Source organism: Mauremys reevesii, linkage group 24, assembly GCF_016161935.1.
Source record: "Mauremys reevesii isolate NIE-2019 linkage group 24, ASM1616193v1, whole genome shotgun sequence".
Classification (NCBI taxonomy): Eukaryota; Metazoa; Chordata; order Testudines; family Geoemydidae; genus Mauremys; species Mauremys reevesii.
Window position 1 is genome coordinate 8,454,206 of NC_052646.1, and position 26,273 is coordinate 8,480,478.

The 26,273-nt window shown below is 51.4% G+C and overlaps 1 protein-coding gene across 1 annotated transcript in view; it reads right to left on the reverse strand.

Annotated features, from left to right (window-relative positions):
• The window catches only part of ZNF687 (zinc finger protein 687), a 48,851-nt gene extending 33,679 nt beyond the window's left edge, over positions 1–15,172 (reverse strand). The window contains exon 1 of the mRNA XM_039512554.1: positions 15,043–15,172. The gene's annotated coding sequence lies outside the window, so the exon portion shown is untranslated. The remainder of the gene's footprint in view (positions 1–15,042) is intronic.
• Between the last annotated feature and the right edge of the window lie 11,101 nt (positions 15,173–26,273).

Consider the following 26,273-nt stretch of genomic DNA (forward strand, 5'->3'; position numbering starts at 1 on the left):
AGTCCCGCACAGAGAACACAGACCGCACCGGAGAACTGGTGCCAGGGGCAGCCAGACAGGCACACAAGGCTCAGACAAAAAGAGAGACTGAACGGTGGGACTATTTAAAGGGCCTGCGATTTCTAAAAGCTGCTTTTCCTGTTCCCCTTCCTGACCAGTGCAAGGTCCTGCCTACCAGGAGCATTTTAAAAAAAAAAAACCAACCAACCACCCTCAGAAAACACGACATCTTAATGAAATTGTTAAACGCCATTTGGAACGTTTCCCTCCCACCCCCAGGCCTTCAGCCCTGCCTGTCCCTGCGTCCAAGGCCAACTGGAATGGCTGAGCTGCGGAGGATCACGTGACCAATGGATTAGCTTCCGAAGCACAGAGGAAACCTTTAGAACAGCTCTCCCTGGCCCACTGCTCCCAGGCCTGACGCATCCGCGGGGGAGAGGAGGGACGCAGTCCCAAGGAAAACGACAGATTTACCTGGCGGGGAGACCCAGATTAAGCGCTGGGCAAACCACTCCCTTCTCAATCGTTCCTAGTGCTGGTTTGAGCTATTTTAAAACCATTCCCCTGCTTAAAAAAAAAAAAAAAACCTCCAGCCTTTGTGGGCCCTTCAAGAGCAACTGTTTTTAATGAGCAAAACTAGCGCCAGGTGCTCTATAATTTCTCTCCCCAGCTGAGACCTCAGGCCAACGTTTTAGCAGACAGTCTGCAGAAGGCCTTGAACTGGGAGGGAGGGGAAGGGAGAAATCTCGGAGCAGCACGGACTGGAGCACCTGGCCTCGCTTTTCCATATTTCACTCCTCACCCTCCCCGCCCCACACACACACACACACACAAAATCCTGCACTGTTGGCAACTGGTGAAAAAAAAAAAAAAAGAATCAATGGCCGTGCTTGTGTGTGTGTGTTATTTATGCAACAGCTAGTGCTCATCTGTTCTAATTCCCCTCTCCGGGGGTAGCACCCCCCCCAAAGCTGTGCTCACATGGAAGATCAATGCTAATTGTTGACATGATTCCCAGCTGGTGCTGACAAGGGAGTGGGGGTGGGGGTGGAACCCTAGTATATGCAACAGGATCTACCAGCTTAGCCTTGTGTTTGGGGCACATCTGCCACCACAGCAGAGAGCGCCTCACTTTGCCCAACACACAATTGCAAATGGTCGGAAACAATGCGGCGCTGACCGCTTTACAGAGCGGGTACCTGGATTTTGCGGTGAAGGCAGATCATTCAGATCAAAGGGAAGTGCTATGTTTATTTTAAGACCAAAGAAGTTTTAACAAGTTTTCACAAAAGCTGGCATGAGGAGAAGTGGCTTTGGATTGAAACCTTCCCTGACAGTGTTTGCAAGAGTTGGGAATCTTCTGACTGCTCTAACCATTCAACCTCTCTGCTCTCCAGAAACAGCAAGAGAATAGGAGTGAGATGCAAAAGGCCATTTTAGTGGGGTTTTATCCCCAAAAGAGGGAATCTATAGGATGCAGTAAGATCGGAGATTTTGAACACCGCAGCCTTGAGTTAGCAGGAGACACAAAATATAAAACTGACGTAAATCAAGTGAAATTGAACAGTATAATTTTACTGCCTAAGTTGAGTGAAGTCCAAGAATTAAACAAGATCTAAACAACAGAAGATTTTTTAAAAGATATTAACCTGACAGCATCCCAAAAATAAGAAAGAATCACTTGTTCAAGACAGACAGGTGGCTGCTCAAGCACTTGACAAGGTTGGGTATTCTCTCCCATTTTACAGACGGGGAAACTGAGGCAAAGGGAGGGGAAAGTGATCAAACAGTGAGTCAATGGCTGTGTACAGAGGAAGATTTAAAAGGTGTGTAGGTATCTAACCCAGTGCTTCTCAAGCTACCTGATGTGGGGGACCAGCAATTTTTCCCCCCCAATGTGCCAGGGACCAGTGCCATATTATCATCCTATTCAATGCTCTTATGAGGAAACTTGCCACGGACCGCCAGAGATGGCTCACAGACCGGCACCGGCCCGCGGACCACCACTTTGAAAAGCACTGATCTAAACCACATCTAATCTCAATTTTTTAGAACAAGGCAGTGTATACTTTAAACTGCTCAAGTCAAAAGCCTCAGTTAATTTGATCAGTTTAATGTATGTTAAAGCGTACGCTGGCTTGTCCACACTGGACTTTTACACCATGGTAGCTAATGTTGTGCTACTACCACACCTGTAAAAACCTAACATAGAAAGAGCCGGGAGCAGAACACAGATGTCCTGATACCTCGGCCTAGTATACTTTCAAAAGTTTTACCAGCATAGCTGTTGGTTCAGGGGGGTTATTTATTTTTTTAAACTAACACAGCTATTCTGGGAAAAGCCCTAGTATAGACAATGTTATATCACTATAAAAGTGCTTATAGCAATATAGCTTATGCAGATAGAAGCACATTTATACCAATATAACGGTGTCCCCAGTAGAGGCTATTGCCAGCATAGCTCAGTGTAGATAAAGCCCTCGTCTCCAGCTCTGACCACTAGACCATGTTGCTTCTATTTCATTACTCAATGACTCGCACTTCATTGGCAGGCACCGCAAATCTCATACCTGTTCCTGAGCCATATTTTCCTCTCCCTGCCAACTAAAGCATTCCAAGCTTTCTGCATTATGCCACACCTAGGTTGACTTCTCTGGGAACATAGCATCAACTTATGAGCGTACTTCTCCCTGCCGGACAACTTCGAAAGATCTCCAACTTCAAAGTTCTTCCCTCCGCACTTTGCTCCTTTTGGGCACTATAATTATTTTCGCTAAGATAGAAAGCGGAAAGGGATTCAGCTGAGCTTTGGAGGAGAGACACCCTTTATAAACAACCTTGTGCATCTAGAGTGTCTTTCATTTGAGGATTTACAAACATTAAGCTAAGTCTCACAAGCCACATAGGAGCAGAGGAATATTACGCCCTATTTAAGGATGGGGAAACTGAGGCACAAAGTGGGAACGGACTTGCCCAAGATCACAAGTCAGAGACAGACCTGGGTACAGAACCCAAATCCCAGTTCCCCTGCTTTGACCCACAGAGAACAGTCTTAACTGAAATTTATCAGGGCACCTTCAATGCCATGCATGGAGCCCCGGTGAACCATTCTCAGTTGCTGTTCAGCTAAGGGGGACCTGTGTCTTTGTTCCGTAGAGTACCGCGCACGCTTCGGGTGGCATATAAGAAATACCACATCTACACAATGCTCCAAATTCACTCCCAGCTTCCCCTAGTTGTTTGGCAACCTATTCCAAAACCACAGCACCTATTTCAAAAATCCCTGCACCCAAGAGGTTTCCAGTACACCGCATTTCTCGCTTTCGGCCTTCCTGATCCCATCAGAGCTTGCTTATCTAGCAAATCTTCAGCGGTGTGATTTGCCAACTCAGTCACCCTTCAGCTTCCAGAGCCAGGCACCCGGTGCGGTACTAACCTGCTAGAAGGGAGCTCCGTGGAGGAGTGCAGCAGGCCGGGAGGACCCGGCTCGGGTTTCACATGGAGGAAAGGGGAGGGGGATGATAGAAAGCCACACTGGTTAAACAAGCAGCAGCAACACGTTCTGCGCCCCAGCGTGACATCATGAGGTCAGGACTCAGCAGGGACAGCTGCAGTGGGAGGGGAGGTTTAGCAAAACAAGCCCCAAACTCCTCGGCGGGAGGATGGCCCTGGCTAGGAGGCGCGGTTTAAGGCAGCAGCTCCATCCGATGCTCGGCGCAGAGGCGCAAATCCTAGGCACCTCCGCTGCCATCCTCTCTGCCTTGCCCCCAGCAACATCGACTAATTCGTGGGAGGAGCTCCACCTCCCTTGCCATCTGCTAGGGCTGGGATCCAGAGATCACCATGTCCATCCTGGCTCAGCCTGGCAGGCTCAACACCACACTGGGGGGAGGAGGGGAGACAGGTATTCCAGGTCTCGGGGCTTCAGATTCTGTTCATCAAACCAGGGGGACAGCACCAGGAAAAGGGAGGGGGGGAGAGATCCGTGAGGAAAGGGAAGACGGGCAGCAATCACAGCAAACACCGCTGGACTCCTGGGTTCCATTCCCAGCTAGCCAGGATTTTATCCTGCTGCCCATCACCACAGCATCTCTGCGCCGCCCTCATCAAACCACCAGTGGTAGTGAAGTCCCTAGCGGCCTTCATGGAGCTCCCCCAGCTCTTCTCCTTGTTCAGGGTGAAATCCAGGCTGTGCATGTGCTCGTTGCTTTGTGCCAGGTTTATTGAAGGGGGGGGGGGTGTTAGTGTCAAGACCCCTGAGGAAAGGCGTTACCAAAGAGGAAGATCTGGCATTTCCTAAAGGTGGTGAGAGACTGGAGTCGCTGTGGTAGGTTAGATTAGACAACAGCCAGAAGGCCTTTGTTCTGTTCCCCAGCTCTGCCCCGCTTCGCTGGGTGACCTTGAGCCAGTCCCGTCACCGCTGTGCCTCAGTTTCCCCACCGCTAAGATTAGAGCCTCACAGGGAGATCGTGGGCTTTCAAGTGCTTTGAGATCCCTGGATAACAGGCGCTAGAGAAGGGCAAAGCAGCATGTAACCCAGAGGAAAGTAACAGCTGACAAACAAGACTAGCGTGGCTGGAAATACAGGAGTGAGAATTTGATGTTAGAACCACAAACCCATGGCAATGTCTCATCAGCACCATGCAGAATCCGAGCTGAAAGGGGGGGTGGGCAGACGTGCTGCTAGACAGATATCGTGCTGAAAGATCCCTAGATGTCTTGCAGGGAAAACAAGCATCAGCAGAAACCCCAGGGGCAGACGCTGGCTCCTTTTCACCTTGATGGGCAGTATTAAGCCTCAAGAGGCTAGTTAAAACATGGGCATTGTTAACTTCTGTCTATGACAAAACAACTCAGCAAGTGTCCAGGTGCTTTTATAAGCCATGATCTTTATGCCAAGCCCCTGGATCTTCCTGCATTGATGGAAGCCACAAACGCACAAAAGACCTGGAGTTCCCCAACTTCTGGGGTTAACCTGCAATTTCCTTTTTCTTCAAACACTAAGGCCCCTCTGAAGCTCCACGGCTGGGCCAAAGATATTCCCTCCCCCACCTTGTCTCTCCAATATCCTGGCACCAAAACTGCACACAACAGGGAAAGGTTTAACAGAGATACTGAGCTCAACCCCCCTCATAGGCATTAAGGGATGACAGCCTGGACCCTGAGAGGTAGGGAAGAATCATTCCCGTTTCACAGATGGGGAAACTGAGGCACAGTGATGTGACAAAGGACACACGGCAAGTAAGTAGCAACACTCAGAACAGAACCCAGAAGTCCTGACGCCTTGGTCTGCATTCCAATCAGTTTCTTGTACTTTCCCGGCCCCAGCTACCCAACAAATTGAGCCCAAAAGATATCATGAGGCCCTGTCCCCAACCATGACAAAGCAGATGGGCAAAGCTCTTGCTGCTAACTCAGTATAAAATTCATAATCAAATTGTCACCTTAAAAGATGCTGGGTACCTGCTCTGTGAGGCGCAACTTCCACGTATGACTCGATTCAGCTGCTTCATGGGCTACTGCTGAGCCCCGGGGTCATTTCCAGTAAGGTGCAGGTGTCTTCCCCCAGCCAACAAATGAAATAGACCCACAGAGAGACACTGAGCTTTCCACAAAAGGCTGGGCTGAGACCAACCGAGGAAAGGATTGAAGGTTCAGCCCCAAAGGAGAAGGTTTCAGAAGGGCATGAACAGATGATAACAGAGGTGGAGCTGTGTATGCTGGAGGGGGGCTGTCTGGGGCAGGGCTAGGAGGGCTTCAAAGATGGTTTTTCGAGTGGTGGAAAGTCTCCGTCCCCAGGTGTTTCCGAAGCCACGCTACAAAAATGGCCAGCAAGGGGGCCTCATCCAGGAGCATTTGGAGGTACAGGATCCAAGTCAGTGGCAAGGACATTGCTACCTTTGCCCTGAATCTCTGGGCTTCTGTAGCTTACAGGACGTGGTTCCCAACAAAGTCAGTTATTGTTGGAACGACTTCCTGACATGGAGCTAAGCGAGCGTCTCCCAAGGGGCGGTTTGTCAGGAATGCCTCTAGGCCACACCTCGTGCTGGTGCATCTCCAGGAGGATGGGCACGCAACTGAGCGCTCCTCATAGTCCGCGCTCTGCAGACCCCAGCATGTGCTGCTGCTGACCTCACACAGACAAGGCGACACAGGAACATTCACCCCCTTCCTCTGGTATCCCAACCAGCTCGATTTGTTTCAGGAGCCTGTTCCGCCTCAGTTTTAAATCCCACTGTGGATTAGCGCCAGCCAATCACCTTGATCCACTCTCTCTATGCTCCTCCCTGCTTGTCTAGCCACATAATCTACCCTTTGGTGCAAGAGCCTTCTCCTCTGCATCTCCTGCCACTCCATGAACCCCTCTACCACACAGTCTCTGTTTTCTCTGAGCTTCTGGCTCAGAATTTCTCCCTTATTTTCCACCTGCTGTGTAGCTAGCCAAGATCAATGTCTTTGTCCCTTGTGATGTCCAGCCTACTGCCACCCGGCACTCGCATGATTTTGGTGGGGTTACTCCTTTCCCTACCATCCACGGCACACCCTCTCCCCCACGTCAGCAACTGAACCCTCCCCGGGCAGGAAGGACAGGTAACTGTGGCGCTCCCCAAAAACAGTCTGGTCCGAATTCCAACCTCCAACCCCACCTGATCCATTCTTTGGGTATTTTACAGCACAGCCGAGAAGAAATAAAAGCAGCAGGGTTTTAGATGTTAGCCGCTAGATGTAGGAAGCTTGGCCGCTCCACAGTCTCAGTTACAGAAAATGTTACTTTTCAAGGCTCTCCAAGAGCTTAATTATGAATTTACCCTGGTGGAATCCATGGCTGGCCACTCGCTCAGCGAGGACAACCCGTTACTTCCTGGAATCAGTTCTGTTGTGTCCATTTATCTTGGGAAATGGGCCCCTATCTATTCCCTGCCCTCATGCCTTCCTGTCTCTGGAGTGCTCAGTGCTGGCTCCTTTCACCTCTCCAGAGGGCCAGGTAGGAAACAATACTCGGCCACACCTATTGATTGGACATTAGAAGCCATTCAGGGTTGTTTCCCCCTCCCTCCCCAGGCAGGGGTGGGTGATTGGAATTTGGCCATTATGCATGTTTCTTTGTGCAGTGCCCCCCCCCGTCTCCCCCGCATAGACAGCGATGGAAGGCTACAGCCTACACCACCCCCCTGAGCGGCAGTAGCTAGGGTGACAGAAGCATTTTCCGTTGACCTCGCTGCGCCTACACGGGGTTAGGTCGGCACAGCTCCAGCGCTCGGGGGTCTGGAATCTTCACTCCTGAGCGCTGGAGCTATGCCAGCCACCCCATCAGAGACTCCTTCACCTGCACATCTACCAATGTGCCAGCAATGCCCCTCTGCCATGCACACGGGCCAAACTGGACAGTCCCTACGCAAAAGAATAAATGGACACAAATCCGATGTCAAGAATGATAACGTTCAAAAACCAGTCGGAGACCACTTCAGCCTCCCTGGTCACTCAATTACAGAAAAGTCGCAATTCTTCAACAAAAAAAACCTTCAAAACCAGACTCCAACGAGAAACTGCAGAAGTGGAATTAATTTGGATACCAGCAGATTAGGCTTGAATAAAGATTGGGAGTGGACGGGTCATTACACAAAGTAAAAACTATTTTCCCGTGCTAATTTTTCCCTTACTGTTACTCACACCTTCTTGTCAACTGTTTGAAATGGGCCATCCTGATTATCACTACATAAGTTTTTTTTCTCCTGCTAATAGCCCACCTTAATTGATTAGCCTCGTTAGAGTTGGTATGGCAACACCCATTTTTTCATGGTGTGTGTGTGTGTGTGTGTGTCTTCTTACTGTATTTTCCACTACATGCATCCGATGAAGTGGGTTTTAGCCCACGAAAGTGTATTCCCAAATACATTTGTTAGTCTCTAAGGTGCCACAAGTACTCCTGTTCTTTTGGCAACCTAAGAGTAGACCAGGACTAAAACTCATAAGGACTCTCAAACCCCTTTCCCCCCAGGAGAATCATAAAATCATAGAATCTCAGGGTTGGAAGGGACCTCAGGAGGTATCTACTCCAACCCTCCGCTCAAAGCAGGATCAATTCCAAGTAAATCAAGAGGCAGAACCTGATCACAATTGGCTGGCCTGCCCAGAGACCAGATGGAGGAGCTTATGTCCACGGGGAGGTTACTCTGGAATAAGGTAGGGTGTCCAGTTAAAGCATGAAAGCTATTCTGAAATTAAAATGGCCACGTGTAGAGGTATTCCAGTAAATCCACCCTCCACAAGGAAAAGAAGCCGTATCAGTAAGAGCCTAGCTTTGCCAGCATAGCTGTGTGCACACTAGGCTCTACCGGCTTCTGCTGGCATGGCCATCCTGGTCAGGGATCACACCTCTTCACAGCCCACATAGCTGTGCCGGCAGAGGTCTGTAGCATAGACACAGTCTAATGCAGTGATACTCAGACCTCAGTGGTTCCGGAGCCAAATTAGCGATCAACATTACCCATATATAAATAAATAAATAAATAAAATTCAGGCCAAGTATTATTTTATCGACTACAATTGGGTAACAACACGGTAAACGCATCCTGATTGGTTAGTGAGTTAGACGAGCTGATAATTAAATCACCCAGCCTTTTAATAGCATGTGCTGCAAAGAGCTGCGGGAGATCCCGGGCCTCAGTCTGAGTATCACTGGTCTGCAGTCTGATTTACACTTAAAACTTATACCAGCACAGCTATGTCGATTAGGGGTGTGATTTTTTGCTGACGCAGCTATGCCAGTATAAGCCCTAGTGTAGACCACTTATAGCTGCATAAATGTGCTTTTGCTGGTATCGTTTGTCTCTTGGGCCTAATTACATCACGCCATTCTGCTGGCACAGCTGCATCAGCTAGGAGAGGCTTGGTCTACACTACAGAGTTAGGTCAGGGTAAGGCACCTTACGTCGTCCTAATTACGTCAGCGTACATACACCAGCCTTGCTCCCGTCGAATTCAGTGCCCTACACACCGACATGACAACTCCACGAGAGGCGTAGGCCTTATGTCAGCGTAGTTAGGGTGACGCAGGGTCCGTGTAGACACTGCAGGTTGAGCCCTTGGCTGTCACTCTCATCTCCCGGCTGCTCAGCAGCCAGCGTGGAATGCGTACGGCCAAATCGCAGTCCCGTTCCTAGGGAACGGGGATCCACATCGCAAGCACTTCTGGCGCTAAGTGGCCCCCTTGTTGGCAGATTCAGCAGAGAGGGCAAGGACTGAACGGGCCAGAGGGATTAAACACTCTCTCGCATGGGGTGGCCCCTCCTGATTAGGGTGACCAGATGTCCCGATTTTATAGGGACAGTCTTGATATTTGGGTCTTTTTCTTATATAGGCTCCTATTACCTCCCTCCCCGGTCCCGATTTTTCACACTTGCTGTCTGGTCACCCTACTCCAGATCGAGCAGAGGATAAACAGAGGCAAAGCTGACAATGATGCAACACCTTCTGCTGGCCATGAACTCTCAGCCACAGTCAGGATTTCAAGGCAGAGCTAACGGTCAAGGCTAAATTACCTTACAGGGCCATGGGAGTATTTTTGGAGGGGGGAGTCACGGGGCTCCCTCGTTATTACTATTGTTCTGCTGTGCTTCTAGGTACTTTCATTTAACCCCCGCAGCCCATCAGCAGCTCTGCTCAGGGAATCGAGATCTGCAGCATCTAAGGCTTTGCCCATCATCCAAGGAGCCCAGGAATTAAGTCTCACAACCCTCTTTACAGACAGGGAAATGGAAGCTGCGAGAGGTGGAAGTGACTTACAAAGGTCACACAGTGAGTCAGTGCAGAGGCTAGGAACAGAACCCAGGAGTCCTAGTTCCCAGTCCCTTCACTAACAGGCAGCTCTTAACATTGCTCCATGCCGAACGGGAAGATCATAGAATATCAGGGTTGGGATGGACCTCAGGAGGTCATCTCGTCCAACCCCCTGCTCCCAACACCGGCCTTTCCTAACAGCCTCACTCATCAGAAAGATCCAGCGAAACCAGCTTACGATGATCTCAGATCAAGTGGAACGCCACTTATTCTGACCAAAGCCAAGCCACTTCCCATTTCACAGGTGGGGAAAATGGAGGCACAGAGAAGGGAATAACAATACTCCTCAATCGCTGTAAAGCGCTTTGAGCTCCCTTGAGGAAAAACAACTATATTACAGGCCTCTAGTTAGAACAGGGGTCAGCAACCTTTCAGAAGCGGTGTGCCGAGTCTTCACTTATTCACTCTAATTTAAGGTTTCGCGCGCCAGTCATACATTTTAACGTTTTTAGAAGGTCTCTTTCTAGAAGTCTATAATATATAACTAAACTATTGTTGTATGTAAAGTAAATAAGGTTTTTAAAATGTTTAAGAAGCTTCATTTAAAATTAAATTAAAATGCAGAGGGCCCCCGGACCGGTGGCCAGGACCCAGGCAGATCACGTACCGCCGTTGCCTACCCCTGAGTTAGAAGGACACCTCTGCAAAGACAAACAAATGGCTTCTCTACAGTGATAGGGAACAGAAAAGGACCTAAGCTAAATATACGTCTGCCTGAAGATTTTGTACCTGCTACATTTTTGAAACAAGCCAGACTTAGGTTCACTGTAAGAAATAAATCACAAAATCCCCCTATTTTTTCCAGGTGTCTCCTTTGTGCAATTAACAGCACTGGTTTGTGCTTTTCCCCTGTGTGTTAATAAGCATTTTGATTATACAGGATTAACAGAAAAACTAGACACACTTTTCCCCTTTTGCTGGTGTAGGTGCTGCTGTGTGAAAGAGGGGAGAGAACGAGATTTAAAAAAAGAAATAAGGAAGTGTGGCTGTAACAGCACTAACTGACAGGAGGACCGAGGGGGCAGATAGAATACCTGAAATCATCTTAGCTTATTTTTAAAAACTGACTAGCTCTCACAATGGCAGCACGCTTTAAATCACTCCCCGGCTTCTGGAACCAAATCTAGGAGTGGAACCCAGCGGTCCTGACGCCCAGCCCCCTTCGCCCATCAGTAGACAACACTGTTCTTTCCTGGATCCACACCCAATGTACAGATTCCACCCCAGGAAATTAACTACTGATGCAGGTGCACTGAGAATTCCACCGTGAACACTTTTATAATAGGAAATACTTAGAACTGTTGTACGAAGCTTGGGGAAGTTCCATTCTCCCCATGGAGCAAGCAGGGAACCCAAGGAACAAAGCAATAAATTGAAATGAGACCCTAACTCGCAGTCCTGCACTCCATCTACTAGCAGATCACAGCTGCCCTGGCAGGGGAGGAGACATAAACCCGAGGAGAGGCTGGTTAGTGATTAAATTCCCATAGGTTTAACAGCGTTAAGTCTCTACCATCTGCTAATTTCTGGAGACACCAAATAAACAAGTGGTGGCTGAGATCCAGGGCTGCTTAGAATTTGGCCAGCCTGGAAAATGAAGTTTTTAAACATTGGCAGGCTTTTGTTTAAGTTGTTTTTTTAACACAAACTGGTCTCAGCATCAACACGAGGAGCGATTCTGTTAAAACAAAACCCGACAGAGTCTGAGTAATGGCCGGTCTAAGGTGGAAAATGAGATCCCATGGGACAATCCTCTGCACTCGGGACAGCGTCTACACTACAGGCTTCCGCCAGCCTGAAGAGTGAGATCCCTGGCAGCCCTGTGCTAGTGGCGATACAGCTACAGCAGCTACCCTGTGCTTTTGCCAGGGTAGCGTATTCCGCTCTAGGGGCTGGAATAAGCTACAAGTGTGTGCGGTTTTGCTGGTACAAACGTCAAAACACACTAGGAGCACTTTGCTGGTTTAGCACCTACACTAGCAAAGCACTCCTGGCGCAGACAAGGCCTACGCAGCGTCCTCCGTTGGATAATTCACCGAGATCTAGGCGAGCACTAAGCATTACCACCCCCACCCCCAGGATTAATTCTATTTTACAGGTGGGGAACTAAGGCCTGAAATCTAGAACTGACTTACCCCAAGGTCACAGTGCCAGGACTTGTCTACACTAGGAACGTGCCCCGATTTCACACATCTGTGCAGTAGCATCAGTGCTAACCCCTGGTGTAGTCAGGGGAAGCCGCGTCAAGTGACCATTTGCATTTGCGCTCATTTAGTCAGCCGTCAAGTTGCACAGACGCAAGTCGCACTTCAGCCTGGCGTTGCCACACACGCAGCGGGCACTGAGGTAATTCCCCAATGCAGCTAAGGCCTGATTTTCCCGGCAGAGAAAGGAAGAAAAGCTATTGTTTCTAGTACCGCTAGAGAATGCTGTTTAGTGAGTAAGGCAGTGCTAACATAGCTACTGAATCACACCACCAGAATAGCACAAACAGGTTAAAATGAACATTTGTTGTTGTTTTATGAAGCAATGTGTTTTATTACATTCTTCTCCAGCAGTAGTGTTCCAGTAGTGGCCTAGAGACACCAATCAAACATTTTGTTAAGTGTTCTATACACACATAGTATGAGACAGCAGCTACTCCAAAGAGCCTGCAATCCAAGCAAGACAAAGGTGGGAGGAAAGGAAATATCCCCATTTTCCAGATGGGAAATTGAGGCACAAACAGAGGAAGCAACTCACCCAGTGGGGCAATGACAGTCAGCAATTGAACCAATTGAACTCCTTCATATTTCCTGAGTCCTAGTTCAATGTTTTAACCGTAAGGCAATGGAGACTTCCCAGACCTGGAAGTCTGCAAACCCCATTACCATCTACTGGTGCGTTTCTAACATACCCTCACCAAGTCATCTGGTGCCAAAAACGACACCCAGATTAGAAATCTCAGAACATCAGAGGACCCCACTGTTATATTTATGCCAATGGGGTTTCATTCTGTTTTCGCCATATTAAGTTTTACAACGTAAGTTTCAAACTGAGCCAGGATCTCTCCTTTCAGTCCAACACTGGAAATAGATGATGTCACCCATGTATTGCAATGCCAAGGGGGAAAAGGAAGGTGATAACGTAGTTCTCTCACTCTAGACACACACACACCAGTGACCCTGTTCCATAACTGCACACAGCTTCTAATAGTACATTAATATTTGTACAGTATCCAGAAGTGTGTTTAGATGCTTTCCAGTACAAATAAATTAAAGCCTGCAAAACATATTGTAAGGGACAATCTTACATTAGCAAAAGCAGAGATTAAAACAGATGACCTAAAAGAATTTTAGAAATCGGAGATGGAAGAGCTCAAGAAAACCGTATAAGGTCCCCGTCCTTGCAAAATGCTGAGCGAACGATGCAGGATGTGCACTGCACAAGCTTAGGCCCCTAAAAGGAACAAAAACAACACATCAGCATCAGAAAAACCTGCTATTTGGGTGATTTTCTGAAATGCTTCCACCACTGTAACATCAGGCCCTTTGTTAACAATCAGCTGCAGGCAACCACCTGCATCTTTGCAGAGCCCTAAAGGTTTCACTTGGTCTCCATGCAAAAGTAAGGGCACCCCTACACAGCTGAGACGGCAGGATTAAGGTCAAAGGTGAAAGCACAGGTATAGCTCACTGGTATTTATACTACTGTCCTCTACACCAGAATAGGAAGACAGTGGTAAAAACCCCTGCACATCTGATCTATGCTAGCATAGATGGAACCACACTGTGTTACAGAATAGACAGGCAATTTTTCCCACACTCAAATAGACTGTCATCAGTGACTGCTGGCCCTCATGCTAAATCCTGGGACATTGCTTAGATCAGATACAACCTAAACATCAGAAGAAAGCAGATCTTACTTACAGCCAACTACAGAGAGAATTAATTCTGTTTAAAAACCTGATCTTCCTCCCACAAACAACTTCATTTTGCAGAGCCACAAGACTGCCCTGCGATATGATTCCGCAGAGACACAGACTAGAAAGAGGCGGCTTTCTGGGGGAGATGCCCAGGAGGCGGTAACTGGGTCTGAAGCAAAACACCAAACGCCCAGGATGTCTAACAACCCTTCCTCCTCACAAACAAAAGGCAAGCGGCCTCAAAAGGAAGTGACCGAAGCCCAGGATAGACTGAAGCAGAATGTAACAGTTACATTTTAATACTGTACACAACTTCCTTGCAGAACCCATCCCCCTTCCCACAAGGTTCAACCCTGATCATCCATTCCCTTGTATTGCACCCACCCACACACACACAGGGAGAGTTGAGGGAATAAAAGGGTCTCAGAGCAGGACCACCTACCCCACCGCTTGTTTCCATTTCAGGAGTCTGAAGGGCTGTGTAGTGAGACACCCACAAGAGCTGGGGGGAGGGGGGGTGGCTACAGAGGGGGCAGTCCCTGAGTGCAGGAGCACTCCTGTTTGCTCCCACGGAGCTGGGGTGGGAGGGGGAGAGGACCCCCCAATCCAGACTCCACTCCCCATAAATTGGTGACCCATAATGACATCCCCCTTCAGTCACCTTCTCCGTAGTCCAGGGTCCCAGAGAAATACCCCCCTATCCAAACAACCTTCCCCAGGCACTGGGGAGCTCAGGGAGCTCCCAGGAATGGGGGAGTCCCACAAAACCTCCATTATTCATTTCCCCATTTGGGGGCACCTCGCCCCCTTAGTCATACACTCCTCCCCGACATTTGGGGGAAACCCATAAAACCCTCTTGTTCACCTTCACCGTGTTTGAGGAGGACCAGAGAGTCACACCCTCCTCCCCAGGAAACGAAGGGCCACCAGAGCCTCTTATTCACTGTGTCTGGGGGTACCTAGAGAGACCCCTAAGAACCTGGGGGGGGGGGCTTGAGACCTCTTTTTAATTTTCCCCATTTGGGGCACTCCCCTATTCACACCTCTTCCCCGGGAATCAGGGGGGCTCCTGGGGCGACCCCTTTATTTCCCTTCCCCAATTGGGGGGGTACAGACACACCCCTCCCCCTTCCTCACCCCCCACGCGCTGGGGGGCAGGGAGACCCCCCAGGACCTGGGGGCCCGCATAATAAGATCCCCCTCGTTCCCCATTTGCATTTTACGGGGTCCCCCCAGGCACTGGGGTGGGAGCCCCCCCGCTCTAGCGCCGGCGAGGATCGCGGGGGGGGGGTATTTACCTGCTGGCCCCTGGGCTCAGGCGGCTGCTGCGGCGGCTCCTCCCCGGCTGGCCGGGCGCTGTGGGGGAGGGTCCGATCCCAGCCCCAAGGCCCCTCTCCGGCTACAGCTGCTCCTCAGCCACTTCCTGCTTCACCCTCCTCCCCACGCCCCCTGCCCGCTGGGGCTCGCCCCCCCCTTACACCGACACCATTGGCAGGCGGGCCTGGCACTCAGGGGTTCTTCCCGCCCTCCTCCCACTCCATTGGCTATATTATCTCTCACTCAAGGGCTTCCCTCTCTTACCTCATTTCCCATTGGTTGGGGAACAAGCAACTCCGAGGCTGACCCCGCCTACCCTGCCCTGTTCCCATTGATGGCCGCTTGTGCCACTCAAAGGCTTACCCCCGCCTGCATCATACCCCATTGGTCGGTGGCTCAGAAACTGCAGCCACTATCTCGTTCTCCATTAATCGGCAAATATGTCAATTAGCTCTGCTCCGCCCACTCTGATCCTCGTTGGCTGTCGTGACTGTCACTCAAGGGCCGATCCTCGCCTCTATTGGACCGAAAGCCTGACAATCAAGAGGGCACCCAACTGCATAGCCTAATACTGGGGAGCCCCATACTCAACTGGATGACTCCCTAGGCCGATTGGTTGAGGACAAGCCCTGAAGGGCTTCCCCGTTAGCTAGGGAGGCTGTCACCCTCTGACCCCAAACCCAAAGGACTGGCGGAATGTAGCTCAAGAACGGCCTCCTTCCACGCCCAAGCCCATTGGCTGCCAGGGAGAGGGAGCCCTCACTCTCCTCCCTTCCAATTGGCATGGGAGCCTGTCACTCAAAACACTCCTGCACAAAGTCTCAGCTCAATTGGCGAATAAAGCTGTCACTCAGATCAGTCCCTACCCATTGCCTTTCCTATTGGGTGGCGGATATGTCAATCAGGACTAACCACTCACATTTTATTGGATGCCATGGCCATTGCCTACCTTACCCCTTCTTCACTTCCTCATTGGCTACAGCCGCTACCGCTTGCAGCGGCTCCCCACCTATGAGATGGCCATACCCAGCTGCTAGCACCGCTGATTGGCTGAGACCCACTCGACTCGCAAACCCAGCCCCTTGGGCCACACCCTTTTGATTGTAAACAGTCCTCCAATGATTGCATTGGCTGCTGCCATCCGAGGAAGGGCAATGGGGTCTGGGAGCAGGAGAGCAGAGAATTCTGGGAGCTGGGGCACAAAGGATTCTGGGAGCTGGAGAGCAGAGGATTCTGGGAGCTGGGGCACAAAGGATTCTGGGAGCAGAAGATCTGAGGAGTCTGGGAGCTGGAGAGCAGAGGATTCTGGGAGCTGGGGCACAAAGGATTCTGGGAGCAGAAGAGCTGAGGAGTCTGGGAGCTGGAGCACAAAGGATTCTGGGAGCAGAAGAGCCGAGGAGTCTGGGAGCTGGAGAGCAGAGGATTCTGGGAGATTTCTAGCTACAAGGAGCTGTGGTGACACATGGCTTGTAAAGGGCTAAGGCTCAGCAGAGCTTTCAGTTGGCCCATAGCTGCAAGGCCCTCGACTTCCTGTCTCAAACTCTCCCTGCCCCGCAGACAGGAAGTGAGTTCAGCAGAGACAGCCACAGAGCACTCAGCCAGGCTGGGGTGATGGTAGTCTCAGGGCCATGTCCATCTCAGATGTCAGTTCCTGCTCCCCACCCAAAGCAGCGTCGCCAATCGAAAAGTCCAACAATCAGGCAGACCCAGCCCCTAAAAACAATGAAACTGGCCCCCAAATGAGATTTTTTAAAAAAGACTAAATGGTGAGTTGTGGTCTCTTTGCTGAACTCCCCCTGCACATCCCACTGCATGTGTGACAAGTACAGCATTTGCAAGATAAGGTGGGTGAGGTGATATCTCTGATTGGCCCAACTTCTGTTGGTGAAAGAGACAAGCTCTTGAGAGACACAGAGCTCTTCTTCAGGACTGGGAAACTTACTCAGGTTTCGTCTACACCACAGACTTACGTTGGTATAACTGTGGTGCTCATGAGGGCATGTCTACACTACAGTCTTAAATCAATCTAGGTTAGGCCAACTTACAGCCACTGCAGTAAGTTGCATCTGGAGATGGGACAGGAACTGAGAGCCTGGGGCAGGGCAGCCAGGCTGCTGGGACCCTGGGGGGCAGCAGGCCTCCCTAGGAGGGTTCGGGGGGGGGGGGGAGCAGCTGAAGCTGGGAGCCTGGGTGGCAGCCCAGCTGGGGAGCCATGAAATTGACAAGACAGCCAACTACTGATGTAAGTAACGCTGCGTCGCCCTAACATAAGCCCTAGGCCTCTCACGGAGGTGGAGTTATGGTGTCAGTGTAGCAGGGCGCTTACATCAGCTGGAGCAAGGCTGTAGTGTGTACACTGACATTGGTTGAGGCTGTAGTGTGTACACTGACATGAGCTGCCTTATACTGACCCAACTGTGTAGTACAGACCAGGACACAATCCACACCCCTGAGCGATGAAGTTATACTGACCCAAACTCCTGGTGTAAACAGTACAGGAGAGCTTCTCCCAGGGGCACTGCTACCCTCTTCACTATGTGCTGCCGCAGTGTATTTTTAGAGAAGCCCTCAGGGTGTCACAGCTAAATACAAGGTGGAACAGACTGTTTAGCATAAGTAGTTAACAGGTATTTCAAAGGTGAAGTGGGCCATTAACATCCCTCCAGTCATACAGAGGAAGGGGGCGGGGAGCAGCTGACACTGACCTGCTATGTGACATAGAACCACAAAAGGGACTAATCTAACCCCCTGCCAAGATGCAGAATTTGTTGTTTCTTGTGCAAACCACTTCATCTTTGTGCCTGTACATCCCCTCCCAGCTTTTGGCTGCTTTGACTATTTAGATTGCAAGCCTTTGGGGGCAAGGATTGTGTTTTATAATGTGTCTGTGATTCACCCAAAAGTATGGGGCCCTACTCTCATTTGGGGCATCTACATGATACCACAAGCAAACAGTAATTTCAGCTGCATAAAAGGCCATTCAGGGGAACAAAATGGACAATAGCAAAAATGCTGCAGTACCTTGTTCTTGCCGGCAGCTAGGGCTGGAGGGCTACACTAGTCCATGCACTTTCGAAGAAGGTGCAACAGTATAAGGAAGCTCTGAAGAAGCAACCAACCAGGAGCCTAATCCAAAACGGTCAGTGGAAAACTCCCAACCCCTGTAATGGCCTTTTATTCACATCCCAGGAAAAACAGGGATTAGTCATCAAAACTTGGACACAAAATTTCTTGTCGGGGGGACCAAACAGAAATGTTGACGTGCGTCAACAATGTTTGAATGGAAAGATTTGAGGAGAACTGCGTGCCCAGCAAAACTGCTCCCGATGAATGGCCTGTTCTCTAGGTAAGGCCCCGGGAAGGAGAAGACAGACTAAGGGAAACTCTCGCAGATTTAACATGCAAAAGTAATGCTTGTGAAGTTGAATTATGAAGAAACTCCCTGCTTAAAGAGCTACCATGAAATTCCAGTATGAACATACCAAGCAGCGGCAATGCAAATCAAGACCCTTATGTGTCAGGGTTTCAGCCAGACACCTGCCAGTGGCAGGAAAGGATTCCCCCAGCCCCCCACAGAATAAGAGGGTTTCTTTGTCATGTCCTTTCTCTGAAGCATCTGGAGATGGCGATGGCTGGAGACGGGACATTGTACGGGGAGGGCCAGGGCTCTGAGCGCTCTCTTGCTTGGAAGGCTGGTCTTGCCCGCCCCACATGCCCACCAGATATGGGGTCAGGAAGGAATTTTCCCTCAGGTCAAATTGGCAGTGACCTGGGGAAGGGGTTTCACCTTCCTCTGCAGGGTGGGGTGCGGGTTGCTTGCCAGGATTATCTGGATAGATCTCACTTCATTTCCCTGCCGTGGCGGAGGTCTCAGGCACTGGTGCACCTCGGTCCCTCCCATGCTGTCTGCCTGCAGCACAGAATCGTCCTGTTTCCTGGGGGCTGTGCTACTTTGGTCTCATTTCGGTTGTTGGGTTAGTGTGCAGAGGCTGGGGAGGTTGGTGGCCTCTGCTATGCAGGAGGTCAGACTGGATGAGCAGTGGTCCCTTCTGGTCTTAAACTCTATGACTATCACATGACTGGAAACACCCGATCACGTGTCTGCAAAACAGCCTAGTTACAATGGTGGAGGAAGTGAGTTCTAGCACAGAAAAAAGGCTCTCCGACAAGGAAAGGTGTTAACAGTGTTTTACATGGGATTGTTATGGCAGGTGACACTTACGGTTGCCAGGAGTCCATTTTGACCGGAACACCCAGGACCCTGGCAGCTCTGGTCAGTACCCCAGACTGGGCCATTTAATGTCCGGTTGGCGGTGCAGCGGGGCTGGCAGGCTCCCTACCCAGCGCTGTGCGACTCCCAGAAGTGGCCGGCAGGTCTCTCCGGCTCCTAGGTGGAGGTGTGGCCATGCGCTGCCTCCCGCCCTGAGCACTGGCTCCGCAGCTCTCATTGGCCGGGAACCGCGGCCAATGGGAGCTGTGGGGGCGGCGTGTGCGAGTGGAGGAAGCACACAGAGTCCCCTGACTGCACCTCCACCTAGGAGCTGGAGAGACATGCCAGCCGCTTCCAGGAGCCACCTGAGGTAAGCGGTGCCTGGAGCCCGTGCCCCAACCCCCTGCCCCAGCCCCAGCCCTGAGCCCCCTCTCACACCAAACTCCCTCTGGGAGCCCACACCCACTGCTGCACCCCAACCCCCTGAGCTCCCTCCTGTACCCCAAACTCCTCATCCCTAGCTGCACCCCAGAGCCTGCACCCCCCGCCGCAACCCTCCTCCCCTCTCGCACCCCAATCCCTTGCCCCAGCCTGGATCCTCCTACCACACTCTGAACCCCTCATCCCCAGCTCCCATTGCCCGGGTACCAGGGCGGAGCCGGTGCTCGGGACGGGAGCACTGTGCAGAGCCCTGTGGCCCCCCCTGCCTAGAAGCCAGACCCGCTGCTGGCCGCTTCCGGGGCACAGCGCAGTGTCGGAGCAGGTAGGCACTAGCCTGCCTCAGCCAGGCAGCACCGCCGACGGGACTTTTAACATCCCAGTCAGCGGTGCTGACCTGAACCGCTAGGGTCCCTGGGTGCCGAGCAAGGCGTCCCAGGGCCTTATATGCCGTGACCCAGTACTGGGTCACAACCCGAACTTTGAAAAACGCTGTTCTAAGGAAACCTGTTACACAGAGGCTGTCTCGCCACTACAGCCCATGTAAGCGCCGGGGTGGAGGAGAGCTCTCTCCCGTCGGCTTTCAGCAGCTACGTTAGACATCTTACAGCAGCGCAGCTGCATTGGTGCAGTTGTGGTGCTGTAATCCCTCTACTGTAGCTGTGCCTAGACTGCATGGCTGTATGTAAATAAAACAAGTTACACAGAGACTATACCTAGCCTCTCCCATGGGGACGCTGACCAGCAAGCCCCCACAACTCACTAGGCGACCTAGGCGGTTGCCTAGGGCACTAACATTTGGGGGGCAGCGACCGCAGCAGTGGGACCTTCCGCCGCCTCTGTCGGGAGCTGCATTTCGGGGGCGGGACCTTCCGCCGCCTCTGTCGGGGGCTGCATTTCGGGGGCGGGACCTTCCACCGCCTCTGTTGGGGGCTGCATTTTGGGGGCGGGACCTTCCACTGCCTCTGTTGGGGGTGGCATTTTGGGGGCGGTACCTTCCGCCGCCTAGGGTGGCAAAAAAGCTGGCAGCGCTCCTGCCCAGAATATGGGCAGACATGTAGGGCCTGCACTAAGCCAAATCACTTTATAAACAGGTGCCTACGAAGCCGGGAAACACATGGCCTGAGGTGGCTTTTCCCAAAGGGGGCATGCAGGCTAGGTGGAAGTTTCTCCCATACCAGGCTAACAGCAGGGTTAACATGGGGAGGGCTGATGGTTTTCATTTCCCCGCGGGGGGGGGTCTCAGCTTGCTGAAGATTTTTCACCAGCTGTTCTCTGGGTACAGTGAGAAGAGATGATCAGAAAGCAAGAAAAGAAAGAAGCCACAAACTGCAATAAATAGTTAATAAAATGATGCCCAGATGAGCTGCAGGTGCCATACAGAACAGACCTCTGAGCACAAGCCCATCTGTAACAAGCGACTCGAAGTCGGGTGGCTCAGAGGAAGCAGACGGCTTGGACGTGAGCTGCGACTGAAATCTATTGAGGCGCAAACCCCAGGACTGGGGGAGGAAGCCGTCGCCGGGCCATGACGGCAAAACAAGGGTTTGCAGCAGTGCCCACAGGAAAGTCTCTGGCCAGCGTGTGTTCTGCGTGCACGGCCTTCTCGCGCCAAAGGGTTTGAATAGCAAATTCTGGTCAGAAACCCGACCCAGATGCAAATGGGTTAAATCACGTCCGAGGGAACTGCCTTTACAGGAAAGGGACATCGCCCAGAACACTGAGATGGTGTCACAGGAGCGCACGGGGTCTCTTACGTGCCTCAGCCGGGTGGGTCTACACATGTAGGAAGAGATTGGAGAAAGCGAGGGGCAGAAGATGGCAGTGGCGGATGTCGTATGGGTGGGACCGGCCCATGCCATAACTGGGAGAAGCAAGACTCGGACTTTGCCTGGCCTCCTGTGAGATGAACAAAAGACTTTTCCACTGACTCACGGGGAATGAAAACATTGGGGGCAGCCTCACGTACTCCACAGGGCACCGTGTCCTCTTTTAGGGCTGGTGAGGTCACTGAGCCTGCTACAGCCTTGGCTATGAGAGGCTCTTGCTTTTAGATGCAGGGGGGCCAGGTTCAGTTCCCCACCAAGAGGTTTGCCAAGGAGGCAAGAGCTAAAATCTTCAGCATCCGTCACTGAGGTTTGGCAGGTCCCGCAGGGTGTGGACTCAAAACTCAAAGGAAAAGACCCCAGAGAACACTGCTTTTCAGATCTCATGATTCCGGGGGGACCGACTCATGATTGAGTCGCCAGCAAGATGAGGGCCCCTTAAACGTATTGCGGTGACCTCACTCCTTGCCAAGGTGACCTCAAGCTACATGAAAATACAGCCCCACCGCTGCGTGGTGACATCACACCATGGCATCATGCACCGTCACTCTCCCAGACACGGGGACATCACTGGTGTGCAGTGAGGCAAGATGTAAGCACAAGAGCGCAGCGGGACATACATCAATGTGCTGGAGCAGCCTGAGGGCAGGGTGGACACATATAGAAGGAAGGCTTGGACGTGAGCTGCAACTGAAATCTTCTATTGAGGCGCAAACCCCAGGACTGGGGGAGGAAGCCTGTCTAGTGGCTAGAGCACTGGACTGAGACTCAGGAGACGATGGGTTCTGTCCCCAGGTGCTACTAATCTGCTGAGCGACCTCAGACAAGTTACTTCCCGCTCGGTGCCTCAGTTTCCCCATCTGTAAAACGGGGATGATGGGTATGTAAAGCACTATGAGAGCAATGGATGAAAAGTGCTAGATAAGAGCTCAGGATGATTATCACCACTGATTCAATAATGTTGCATCACAGCCCCTTTTACCCCCCACCCTCCACAACATCACCGTGATCTGCAGGCCCTGGAGAGGGGGCACACGCCAAGGCTGTCCAGCTCTTGAATTCATGGGGAGCCCAGAAACAGCAGAACAAAGCACTGGTGCCAGATCTGCAACACGCTGCGCCCCTGCCAGGGAAGACATTCCATTTGTAGATTTCAAGGTCAGACGGGACCATTGTGATCTTCCAGTGTGACCTGCACAGAGCAGGGAAACCCATCGGTGATTCCTGCATTGAGCCCATATCTTGTGGCCAAGCTCGAGCACAGCTTTCGGAAAGCCAGCCAGGCTCCCTTTAAAGACTCCAAGCAAAGCAGTTGCCCCCGTGCTGCCGGAATCCGTTCCAGTGGCTAATTCGCTTCATAGTTAAAAAGTCTCCACTTATTTCTAGTTCAACCTTTGGATTTTTCATTAGGCTGTTCAAGCCCCTCTTTCTGCAAACATCTGCTTTGCCTCAGGCCGTGGTGATGATCGTATAACATTGATACTGCGCACACAACCAGGACGGGCCCAGACTGGGAGTGCTTCGGGCTCTTTGTTCTGTGTCTGTGTAGCACCAAGAGGCCCCGAGCCAGGACTGGGGCATCTAGAGGCTACTGCAGTACAGATAATTAATAATAAATTTAAAACAGGTTTAAAACAAATACAAGGGAGTTCTTCACGCAGCGCACAGTCAACTTGTGGAACTCCTTGCCTGAGGAGGTTGTGAAGGCTGGGACTATAACAGGGTTTAAAAGAGAACTGGATAAATTCATGGAGGTTAAGTCTATTAGCCAGGATGGGTAAGGAACGGCGTCCCTAGACTCTGTCAGAGGGTGGAGATGGATGGCAGGAGAGAGATCACTTGATCAGTACCTGTTAGGTTCACTCCCTCTGGGGCACCTGGCATTGGCCACTGTCGATAGACAGGATATTGGGCTGGATGGACCTTTGGTCTGACCCAGTGTGGCCATTCTTATGTTCTTAATAATAAAGGTGACCTCTCTCTAGACAAAGACAGTCTAGCAATTACAGCAGAGGCCTGGAAGTTCTGGCCCTGGAACAGCCATACTAGGTCAGACCAATGGTCCATCTTGCCCAGTATCCTGTTTTCCAACAGTGGCCAGTGCCAGGTGCCCCAGAGGGAGTGAACAGAACAGGGCTATTATCGAGTGATCCACCCCAACGTCCAGTCTCAGCATCAGGCAGTCAGAGGTTAGGGACACCCACAACATGGGGTTACTTCCATGACCATCTTGGCTAATAGCCATTGATGGACCTACCCCCCATGAACTCATCTAATTCTTTTTTGATTCCACTTATACTTTTGGCCTTCACAACATCCCCTGGCAACGAATTCCACAGGCTGACCTGTGTGTTGTGTGCAGAAGTACTTCCTTTGGGTTGCTTTAAACCTGCTGCCTGTTAATTTCATCAGGTGACCCCGGGCTCTTGTGTTATGCAACGAGATAACACGTCCCCATTCACTTTCTCCGCACCACATATGATTTTATAGACCCCTATCCTAGCCCTCCTCAGTTGTCTCTCTTCTCAGCTGACCAGTCCCACTCTTCTTACGTAAGTTATTCCAGCCCCTAATCACGTTATTACCCTGCTGTGTCCTTTTTCCAATTCTAATAGATCTTTTTGGAGATGGGGCGGCCAGCGGTGCCCACAGTACGCCAGACAGGGGCGTACCACAGATTTATACAGTGGCATGACCCTGCCCTTTCTATATACTAGGGAGAATAAGTCTTTCCTGCCTCTGCCTTGGGCAGAGGGATGCTAGCCTGGTGAGACATAGGAGCTAGATCCAGGATCCCCAGGCTGCTTGCAAATTCCTCCTTCCCAACCAGCCCGGCTGAGGGCTCCAGTGACCCCCTCCCCAGCTCTATTTTCCACCCAAGGGGCCGAGGCCAATTTTATCTCCCAGGGCCCGGAGCTGTTCAGTGCCCAGCCTTTAATTAGAACTCGCCTTCAGCTCAATATCACCGAACAATCTTCCCTTTATGCTGCCTCGAAAGCAGCCGAGCACAGCGCCGGCCCCTTCTCTAAAGCCGAGTGGGCTCTCACAGGAGCCCAGCATGACACAGCACATCCCAGCACACAGGGGCCTGTTTGTGTCCCGGCCCTGCCTTTTGCCAGCAGGGGCCCAGCCAGCTTATCAGTGATCAGGTTTCCTTTGAAAGGCCCTTTTCCCAGGAGCTAGGAATGTGGAATCTGAGCAGGTCGGCTGAAAGCAGAGCTGGCCTGTGCTTGGGGTACTTGTGGGGGTGAGGCTGGAACCAATCTGCCCTGGCAAGGGGACTGCCCTCCCTCCATCGTTAACCACCCGAGCTGAGAAAGCCTGGTGAGCGTAGGGACGGTGGAGAGTTCTGCCCCCCTTTAAGTAAGGTGACCCCCTCCCACCCCCTGAAATAACGAGATCTTCTCCCAGAATTTCAGGTCCTTCCAGGACCCAGTAAGCCACCCAGACAGGGACAGAGCTACAGTAAGAGCACAGCAGTCCCTCCAGCCGTCTCCTCCACATGCAACATTGCCAAACCCCCAATGTTCAAAAATCCCGAGTCAGGCTCACCAAAAATCCCAAGATTATGCACAAATAATAGATGTAGGGTTCTTTGTATTTGCCTTCTGCTTTGGGGGCCTTTAGGGTGCACCGGGGGTCACATGTTGAAGCTTTCTCCACAGCCTCGAGGGCCAGAAAGTGACTTTTTCTTTAAGAATGAAGGCTGAAATCATCACGTCTCCACATGACTCCAGGAGCTGGGGCTTTAAGGAAGAATCATCATGAGATTCATGACAAAATCAAGAGAGTTGGCCACACTGCAAACGCAACAGCAGCAGCAAAGTTGAGGGTAAGCAAAGAACCTGCGGGTTTTCTCTAGCACCCATGGCTGGAGCATCCGGGCGCTCTGCCCCTCGGCTTCCCCTCTGTATCACAGTGATGCTGTCTCTCACTCTGGGCTCCTTGCATGACGTGCTGCCGTTCATTGATAGAGCGGAGGAGGGGCACAGTCGCGCTCTAACTTTGCTGTAGGCCCAGCAGAGTCACGGCCCAGCCAAGTGCTACAAAGGAGGATGCAACACACCAATTTTCTAGCGCACCTTCCAAGCCAGCTGCAGCGCGAGGACACTTCACGGAGTCGACAGGCAGCCGACGGAGAGGGAGCGAGGCGTCTGAAGAGAGCTGGCAGATCCAGGAGTTTACTGCCAGTGAAAGACTCCACAACGTCCCCTAGGCCGCCTGCGATTGTCCATTCCTAGCAGGGTGTTAGTCACCATCAGAGACCCCCCAGTTCTGGTGGTAGGCAGGGCTGGCACGTCAGCTTTGAGCCCAGCCAGCAGGGAGAAGAGGGAGTTATTTTGCTCCAATTCAGAAGCCAATTGTAGGATTCCAGATTTAGACCTGGCCTCAAAAGCTTTGTAGATGCAAGCTCCGAGTTCTGGGCTGCTCCCCGTCACACAGGGCTGAGCTCCATGGGAAAGATGCACAGGGCAAACCTCAAATGTGAATTTCAAAGGTTGGGGGCGGGGCCTCTTTCTGCATACGAGGGGCTTTATGTGGTTTAGCGGAATTCAGCTAGAAACAGGACTAGCTAAACTGATGTCCACGCAGCCCCTAGCACCAGGTACTAGATGGATTTGAAAGCATGTTCCCATTTATGCCCAGGCAGCTTCCTCCGACAGCCACACCCGTGGTCGTGTTAAAAAAGCGCCGGCTCGGATTTAGGGAGAAAAATCAGCCATTGGGGTTGGTGGGG